The sequence below is a fragment of the Phasianus colchicus genome, chromosome 6 (assembly GCF_987193195.1).
Source record: "Phasianus colchicus chromosome 6, bPhaCol1.hap1.1, whole genome shotgun sequence".
In the NCBI taxonomy this organism is placed as follows: Eukaryota; Metazoa; Chordata; class Aves; order Galliformes; family Phasianidae; genus Phasianus; species Phasianus colchicus.
Genome location: NC_143441.1, coordinates 4,829,147 through 4,838,827, shown reverse-complemented (window position 1 = coordinate 4,838,827; position 9,681 = coordinate 4,829,147).

The window sequence follows — 9,681 nt, the reverse complement described above, 5'->3', positions numbered from 1 at the left end:
GTCAGCCTCCTAATTCATCAGGATATTGTCACCTCCCTGGGAGATGGAGGACACCTGCACTGAGTCATCTGCATCCTGGCTGGGCGAGGAGAGCTTGTTCTCCCCACCTCTGCAGGCAACGTGCTTCTGACATCAAATTCAATTGCTCTGCCTCCCTTCCCTCTCCTTCCTGTTCCTGCCCTAATGAAGGAGATTAGGTACTGCCTGTATTCTCTAAACCCAAAAGACAACTCATTTGCCAGGTCTTTTAGCAGCCTGGCTTAGGAGGAAGTGAGCTCCTCCTTAGCTCCTTTTAGGCAGTGTCCTCCTTTACTTCGTTTCTGTGCAGGAGGGCTGTGTATATCACTGCATACATCAGTGCCTAAGGTGGGATCCCGTCAGTCATAGGAGGGCAGAGACAAGGTCAGAAGGCAAGTCAGAGGTCTGAGTAAAACTCCTTCGCTGAACCACCTCATGCATTTTATTTGCTGGTGATGAAGGGAGATCCCTAACTTCAGCATCTGCCCCAGCTGCCAGCTGCATGCTTTTTTTCCATACTTACCAAGAACAATTACATTGCTGTACTTGATGGCTTTCACTTTAGCTCTGGATATGAACTCAGAACTGGTGCCTAGTGATGCTGAGGGTGAGCAGGAAACTGTGAGACAGGAAACACTGTGGTGGGCTTGTGCTCAAGTGCTGAGCAGTTTTAATTGCTGCAGCAGCCAGCAGCTAGGAGATTCTGCCAGGCTGCCTGGTGAAGAATGGCAGTTCAAGGATCAAGAATAGGAGCTCAAGCAAATTTGTGTTCCTGCTTACACCTGGCTTATGGGCTCCTCGACAGACAGGGAGAGCTGGTCTTTTATTTAAGCAGTACTGTTGACTGCTGTTGGTCAGTTGGCACACTGGTCATACACATCTTCTCAAAATGGTGAAATATTTATGTATTGCCTTCTGTTGTAACTTCTCAGCTTCTTCTCTTTGAGCTTGCAATCTTCACATTTTTTAATGATTTGGTTGGTTGGTGCCTCATAGAGCAGAAGTGCTGGGATTAAAAAGTATATATAGTAGATGAAGTTCTTCTCCATCTTGCAATTTCTGTGGTCAATTATGTATTTGCAAAGTGAGTATGAAATATTTAACTGTCCCAGTTTATCTTGTTAGAAGCCTTTAAGAATGCAGCTTCTTTCAAATGTTTTTTTAATATAACTCGTGGTTAGGAATTAAGCATATAATTAAAAAAATGAAGTACAAATTGTTTGACATTTTCTAAAGAACATGTTTGACCTTATTTTTTTTTTCCAAAATAATATTTTCAAGGCCACAGGTGAACGTAATGTTTGAAACTCGAGACTCACCAGGGGAGATTCAGGCTGGACGTTAGGAAATACTACTTCTCTGAAGAGTGGTCAGGCACTGGAATGGGCTGCCCAGGGAGGTGGTGGAGTCACCGACCCTGGAGGTGTTCAAAGAACGTTTGGATTTTGTGCAGAGGGACATGATTTAGTGAGTACTGTTGGTGATAGGTGGATGGTTGGACTGGGTGATCCCGTGGGTCTTTTCCAACCTTGGTGATTCTGTGATTCTGTGAAAAGGGTAAATAACTCATTTGTTTCTTGACTGAATGGTTTTGGGGGATGAGCATTGCACTCTGAAAAGAAACAACACGTGCTACTTGCCACTGATTCACTCAGAGCTGTTTTGACAGTTTCTGGGTCATCACCAGTGACAAAGTTTTGTAAATCATTTTGTTCTTCTACAAGATTCCTATGAGCTGCACACAGGAAAGCTCTGCCAGGAACAGCTAAGTGCAAAAGGTTGATGTATGCATGTATGTATTCCAGGAAGTTTCTGTGATGAACACGCCTTCTTAGGCATTCTTATGAATTTACCACTGCCTCCTTTTTCCATTGAACATACACAACTGGTTACACGATTTTGGCTCCATGAAAGACATCTGTCCATGGCACCAGCCCTGCTGGAAGCAGGTGGTGCTCACCAGGGTGCTCATCAAGATGAGCATGCCAGTCTTAGAAAAGCATCCTGAACCACTTGGGCTTCAGTAAATGTGATGAGGGGAAACAGATGTAGTCCTTCAGCCATCCCAGACTCCTTATACCTGTGTTATACAATGAACTGCAGCTCAGCGTCTGGCCATCCTGTGTTGAGTGGTGGAGGAATGCTGTGCTTCTGCACACTGTAGGACAGATGAGGGCTAACATGCATTGCGGTGGAGAAGGATGAGTACTGAGATCTCTTAGGACTGAGATATTCTGCACCCCACCAAGTGCAGGAAGAGTTTAAAGGAGCCTGCATCACATAAAAGAAAACACTCTTCCCGTGAGAATAAAAAAAATATTGCATACAATTTGTTCTTAAACTAGCAAATTTTCCATGGCAACAAAAAAAGAAAAGCACTTATAGAGTTGTTGTTGTTGTTGTTGTTGTTACAACCTCTTTGCTAAGCCCAGGAGGTGCTGTAAAGAAGAAATGCCATTGGGCTGCTTGGCTCCAGGTGGTTTGGGAACCCCAGGCTGGTGGGAGCTGCAGCATGCAATGCACACCCAAAAGCCTGCTCATAAAAGCTTGGTAGCAATCCTCCCACTCTGAAGAAGCCAGCCTGCATGCTGGGGGATGTTGGGCTGAACCTCACACAATCATTTGAAGCTTTCAGGCTTTAACATCTGTCAAGGGTGCAACACTGCCTGGGTTGTGATGGATTCACAGATTTTAAGGCCAAAGTTGGTATTGAGGATCAGCTTAGCTGATATATTACCCTAAACCCCAGCATCCTGATTAATGCTAGTGTCTTCAGTTCTCCCCACTGAGCTGGGGGCTTGCATGTTAGGTTCCAGTGTTCTTTCACTGATGTTTTGTTTCCAGGCCAAATGACACCAACCTCTTTCCTGAAAACACCACTTATCAACCTTTGTTCATAACCACACCCTAGCTTGTCATTGCCTTTGATATTTTAATACCTTTTTAACCAGGATGTATTCTGTGTGCTGCATTTCTTCACCTGTATTGCTAGGCAACTGTGTGACTACAGGTTCATTTAATTCTTCAGAAAGAATAGTAGAAAAATCAATTAATTACTTACATTCATTTTTGATAGAAAATTTAAAAAATAAATGCAATCATGTGATTGCGTGATCCAATAGTACACTCAGCAATGATACAAAAAATCATTCTTGGTTAAGGAGAAGACAGAAGCACTAATATGATAGGAGCACTAACAGTTTGCTTTTTTGTTGTTTCAGGGGTCGGCCCACCAGCAGCAGGTTGAATTCACAATCTCAGCGCAAAGTGACCCCTAGCATGCTAAAAACATACAGGTAATAGTCTTTTCCCAACATCCTGCTTCTCTTCCTGACCAAAGTGGTCTGAGTGTGATGGAGATGAATATCCAGAAAGTTGGGTTCTCCCTGCAGGTCATTCAATGAGACTGACGAGCACAGAGAGTGTAAACCAACAACACAATTCAAAAGCAAAATCAGTTTACTTGTGCCTTTTCCACATCTTCCTAGTGCCATCCTGGAAAAGTTCCACTGGAATCTGAATGATTTCTGCAGTAGTGAATATAATTTGAACTTTCATATTTAGCTACAATTCACAGAATTGTATGGTCAACCAAGGAGAGATGTGAACATTGTTAGGCACCTACTAAAAGTAAAAAGACATAACATAAGCAACAGAGCGTATCAGTTCAGCAAGCCAGTGAATTTATAAAGTCACTCTCTTTTTGAAAAACTTTTCTGCAAAGTATGAAAAGGGTTGTGGATGCATCACCTGCTGAAAGTGACGTTAACCTGAGAAAGTACTGATTTGAAAATGCAATGGTGTATTAATGAGTGAGTGTTTAAGAATTTGGAAATATGATTGAAAATACACAATGGTATCTTGCAAGAGCAGGCAGTCCATTTGTTTGTGACATTTCAGGGTGATCAACTTAGTCCTGAGCAAGAGGGAAATTGTTTTTAATGTTGCTCACACATACTGAGGTCCAATAAAAGAACTCATAAATGTTTCCTTTTGCAGATCCTTTCACATTTATGGCGACATTATAAAGCAAATAAGAGTTAGTTATTAGCATACCTTCAAGGGGTATTGTTTCGGAAGCATTGCTTTGGGACAAGGCTCTTTTGTTTTATTTCTGTTTTGATGGATCCTGTTGAATCGATTTTTTCCAGCCTATTTGTATTGGCTGTGCAGATTGTTCACAGAAATGCAATTGTGTGTTGTAAATTCACTTTGATCACAGTCATTTTCTCCCTTGCATTGTCCAAGCAGTCTTCTAAGAAATACAGCAGCAGTGGTATGCAGCGGTGGATACTGAACTGCTTGCAAATCACTCAGGCAGCTCATAAAAACATTATTAAAAGGCAAATGCCCTTTGTGCTCCTAAACTACGCACACTGAGGTGCTGTAATACATCTGACGCACTGTAATATATTGAGACGTGCTCTGCTGGAGTCAGCATCACTGCTTTCCAGCTGACAGCTTGTCTGCACCTGTCAGTCACCAGCTTGATCTGATTCTCACTCCGGTTCACAGTCAGATGTCTGAGCATGGTTTGCTGGGGACTTTGGTGCCAGGCAGGTGGCACACAGAGTCTTACCCACCAACTGGGCACATCACTTTAACACATGGATGTGTTGAAGAGCCGTTCTCCCACCTTCCACGGTTACTGTTTGTTCAGCAGTGCCCACAAACACGATGTTCAAACCTTGTTTGAGTTTAATCCTTTAGCTGAAGAACTGGGATTAGGTCTGAGGACTTGCATTCTCCCCAGTCCAGACCCTGTGCAGGTGGCGTGTAGCTTTCCCCACGTAAAGGAGAGCAGCAATAATTTATTGCCGTAGCTTGTTGTCTGAATGAGCTTTGCCAGACATCATAGCATGCTGGAGACCCTTTCCATCTGCCATGGGTTCAGTGTAGTTGTTTCCTTTTGTGTGCTTGTAGGGAGTGAGGAAGCTTCTCCTTGTCTGAAGGACTTCATATTTCTTCCCCTAAAGATCCTGCTTGCTGGGCATATAGTGCTTCCTCAGAATATGAAGTTGACATCATTTTTCAGGCTGATGTTGATATCCAAGGGGGCTGTCAATACCTATGTGAAAGAGCTGAGCGCATTTCTTAAACCACACAGCTTTCCAAAGCAAGCAGCTTTTTATCTGGAAGGTCACAGCACTGAATGAAAGCATGCTGGAAATTTCAGTAACAACCCTAATTCCCAACCCTAATTTCACCTTTTTTTGTCTTGCCTACTTCTGTTCCAAGCTAAGAAAAAGATTTATACTGTCTATAGGGTGCAGGTTTTGTAGCCTAAGAAGTTTGCATTTGTAAAGGTTGCAGAAGACATCCTAGTTTAGGCTGGATATCAGGAAAAACTTCTTTACACAAAGGGTTGTTAAGCACTGGAATAGGCTCCCCAGGGAGGTGGTTGAGTCACCATCCCTGGGTGTGTTTACAAACCATTTGTGGTGCTCAGGGGCATGATTTAGCAGTGGGTTGTTAGAGTTAGGGTAGGGTGGTTAGCCTGTGGTTGGACTTGATGATCTTTTCCAATCTGAGCAATTCTATGACTCTTTGATTCAGAATATGGTGAAGATCTAAGACTGTAAGGACTAATCTAGCTAGTATCAAATTATCAACTTTTTTTTTTTTTTCCCATTTAGCCTCAAGAGCTTCATCCCAAATAATAATTTCTCTATTTACATATCATTTCTCCTCACTGGCAAATCATTTTTTTTTCTTTTGCTTTCGTTTTTTTTTAGTGGAAAACACTTTCGCTTTTGTAATGAGTAAATTGTACCTGCCTTTAGATATGGTAAATGCACTTACAGAAGACTAGTCCCTGGAGCAATACGTGTTTGTCATGCTGCTGCTGACAGAAAATCCACACTTGAAGTAGCACGCTCTTACACTGCACCCTAGACACCGTGCAGAACAATTTCATGTTGATTACTGTCAACCACCCGTGTATTCCAAGGCCTCAGAAGATGACTGGTGACACTGACCCACCCACTCACATCCAGATCCTTGGTACATAATGAGCTTCGTACCCACACGACTCAAAACTTCTGTTCTAACAAGTGTTCAGCACTTTGGGAAATACCTGACTGTAAATTAAGTGAACATTAAAAACCCAGAGGATAATAAGCTGTCCTAGCACATCCAGTGATGGCTTCTAATTTTTGCTTTGACCTTTATTTCCTAATTCATTAATGGCAATTAAGTCATAAATGGCTTCATAAAAATACTTTCACACACCTGCAAAATAATGATTTTCAATATCTATATATATATTTGCACTTTTGTCTTTGTCGTGTTTCTTCAGGTTCAGAGAGCTACAAAGCAATTCCCATGTGTTGATCCCCTCCTAGTAAACTATTCTAGTCTACAGGCTTTGGTCATGCTTGGATAATAGCTTGTCCATTGCTCTCTTTTGCTACTTTACAAAAAAAGTACAAATATCTGTGAAGGAAAACCTGTATCATTATCAGTAACCTCCTCAGCTAAGAAATCAGTATGATCAACCAATCACTTCTGCTTCTTAGTGCTGTTAGCCTTGTTTCTTAAGAAGCAGCAAAAATTCTGTTGTGAAAGTGAAAACTTGGGGGGTTTGTCCAGGTGTAATTTCCATCCAGTTCTGAACATCCCTGTTCTTGTTAAGCAGATCTTCACCCTTTTCTCTCTCTAGCTACCACCTGCCTAGTTATGCCCTCATACTGAAGAAGTCAAGTAGATGTGGATAAATAAAAAATACATGACCTACGTGCAAGTTTCTTCTACATTTTGAATTTTGTACTGTGAGCCTCAGTTGAACGCTGTCAGGTTTGTTTGTTTGTTTGTTTTCCTCTTGGTGTGCATTAATGTGTGCAGAAATAGGCTGAGCTGCTAAAATATGTCCATATCCACATCGCAGCCTTTAGTAATTCCATGTGTTCTTACTGCTTAGTGCACCAGAGCACAGCAGCTGTTTTCTGCATCTGTCTGTCTGCAGACAGGTTAGTTGTGCAGCCACAACGTTAAATTGCCCTTTGGTAAGAGGTCAGAAAAGTCTGGAAAAATTCCAGGTGGCTATTTAGAAATACAGATCAGCTGAAAATGATGTGTTTTCCTCCAGATAACATGTTGATATGCATTTCTGTGCATTAAAAAAAGAAAAAAAAAAAAAAAGATGACAAAAATACTTTCTCTTGAAAGCTTTATATTTGCTGATGGGGTTTGAATGAATGAATTTTCCCTACCTGTATCTGTATCTATGTCTAGATCTATATCCATATCTATCTTTCCCTGCATAATTCCTTGCCCATGTATGTAGAAGGCAAATGCAATCCAGCTGTCTTGCACATCAGGATTACTGTGAGTTCTCCAAGACTACAGCCAGTCCACCAAGATTAATGTCAGCTCTCCAAAGCCACATTTTCTCCTGCAGCCCAAGCCATGTGAGAGCACAGCTTTACCTTTTCAGGGGGAAAAGTTTTCATTCTGCATCAAAGGCAGATTCTTTACAGCTGCAAGGAAGCTGTGTAACTAGCCTTTCATGTGCATTTCTCCATTTCATTGTTTTTCTGATACTAGATTAGAGCCACAAGTTTTCAGGATGCCAGGCTCTCTCCGTTACATCTCCAGTGTCACAATTTCACCTGTGAAACATGAAATCATCTTGATTTTCCTTGACCATTTTCCTTTGGTTGTGTGACCAAGCACTGTGGAATGGAGGTCCATATCCCCCCAAAGAGACAATGTTCCTCCTTCACACAAAGCTGCTTTCTGTCTCTCAGCATTGGTGTTAAAGATCACTCTTGGTTTCCTCTCCCAGCTTCTACGTGTATTCCACTTTTTACCTCATCTAAATCAGGTTTGGAGACATCAGAATAGATGCACCTCAGAAACGTTGCTGGCTGTCCACGCAAGATCTGATAGTATAGTAAAACTGGAATTATATCACATCAGTGCCTGAGTGATTTATGATGATCTGGGGTACTGTGACTCATCTTGGACGAGAGTGAGAGTTCAAAGGAGAATTTTGGATTTTACAAGGTGGCATTAAATGGCCAGGAATGGCAATGGGTATCAAATCTGGCTTGCCATGTGCTACCATGAGGTAATGCAGATGGTGACATCACCACATTTATCTTGTCCTGACTTATGTCTCAGTCTGGGAGAGTTACTCTAAGTCAGTCTCTCGTAGCTTTCCACTTACTGAATTAGTCCTCTTGGCAGCATCAGGATGGAAAACGATTGCTTCTTCTCCAGGCATCTACTGCAACCATGCAATGAATTTTCTTATTCACTCCCAGTCCAGAAAACTCAACACGGTTCCACAGGATGCACTGAATAAATAATATTAATATTGCTGTTCTTATTCCCTGAGATCGTTTTTGCTCTTGGTTAATTGATTCTCGTTTGCTCTGTGAATACAACACGAGTAGTTCTGTTCAACCTCATAGTTGCTCTAATCTGCAGAGAAAAGGTTGGTGTAACCCATTTCTTTCCCTGTTTTTCGAGACGCACACAGATGATTTGCAGAGTCACTGGACTTCAAACTAGGTGTCTGATAAACAATCTGCTTCTGAACTGGTGGAATTCAGCTGCTTTTGCATACTCCAGCAAATCTCAATGTCAGTGCCCGTGGCAATATTTACAGATGCTCTTCTTCCTTCCTGATTTTGACATACACTTTTCAGTAGTCACAGCAACATGGAGTGGAGAACACAGACACTGCATTACCAGAAAGCGTTTCATTACCATATGTTAATTACAGAAGATTTAGGAAATTGTGAACATAAAAATGTAGACACCTTCCTTTCAATTTATCAGAGAACTGTGCGGTACAACTGCAACTTCTCCCAAGTCTATACTGCAGGAAGGATTCTTAAAAGAAGACAAAAAAAAAAAAAGCCTCTCCATTTTTTTCCTTAGGCTTTTGTTTTGTTTTGTTTTGTTTTGTTTTGTTTTAAATAAAAAGCAAATAAAAGTGTAAAAAGAAGAGAAAGTCATCGAGGATTTCTGGGGATTGCTGGAATAAACTCTACCTAAGTTCAGCATTCTACATTACGTTTCTGTATCTTAGGAGTAAATCAGTGGCAAGTTCCAGGCAAGACCCAGCTGGCAAAGTGCAAGTTTTCAAGTATGGCTAGGAACTGCTTTGGCTCTTTGGCTGCCAACAGTCCACCGCCAGTAAGGTGACTTACTGAACTAGAAGCTAATTGACTATGCAATTAACTTCCAACGCTCATTATCACTTTGATATTTAAGGTACTTGTAAAACTGATGCATTTGTACTTAGGATTTCTCTGAAGTGAGAAAATACAACGAGTTCAATTTTCCAGATGAGTAGCTGGATGATGATTATCTGTTAATATAGTTCTACATGTTAATTTTGGTAATGGTTTTCTTATACTAAGGACTAACAAGTCATCTTCAGTCCTTCAAGTCAAAGTGGCAAGGAAAAAAGCAGTGAAGGACATACACGACCCACTAAAGCAGCCAGTAACACAGTGCTTTGGGTGCAGTTCTGTTACCCAAAGCCTCCTGAGAAGATGAATCAGGAGATGAGGTGAGTGATGTCTGCGGAGCAAGATCCGCTCGGAAAAATTAACAAGTCCAGAAATACAAGGACCGAGCACTTTGCTCCCGCAGGCATTTGGAACACTGAGGGGATGACGTCACTGAGGGGTTTGACGTCACCTGGCG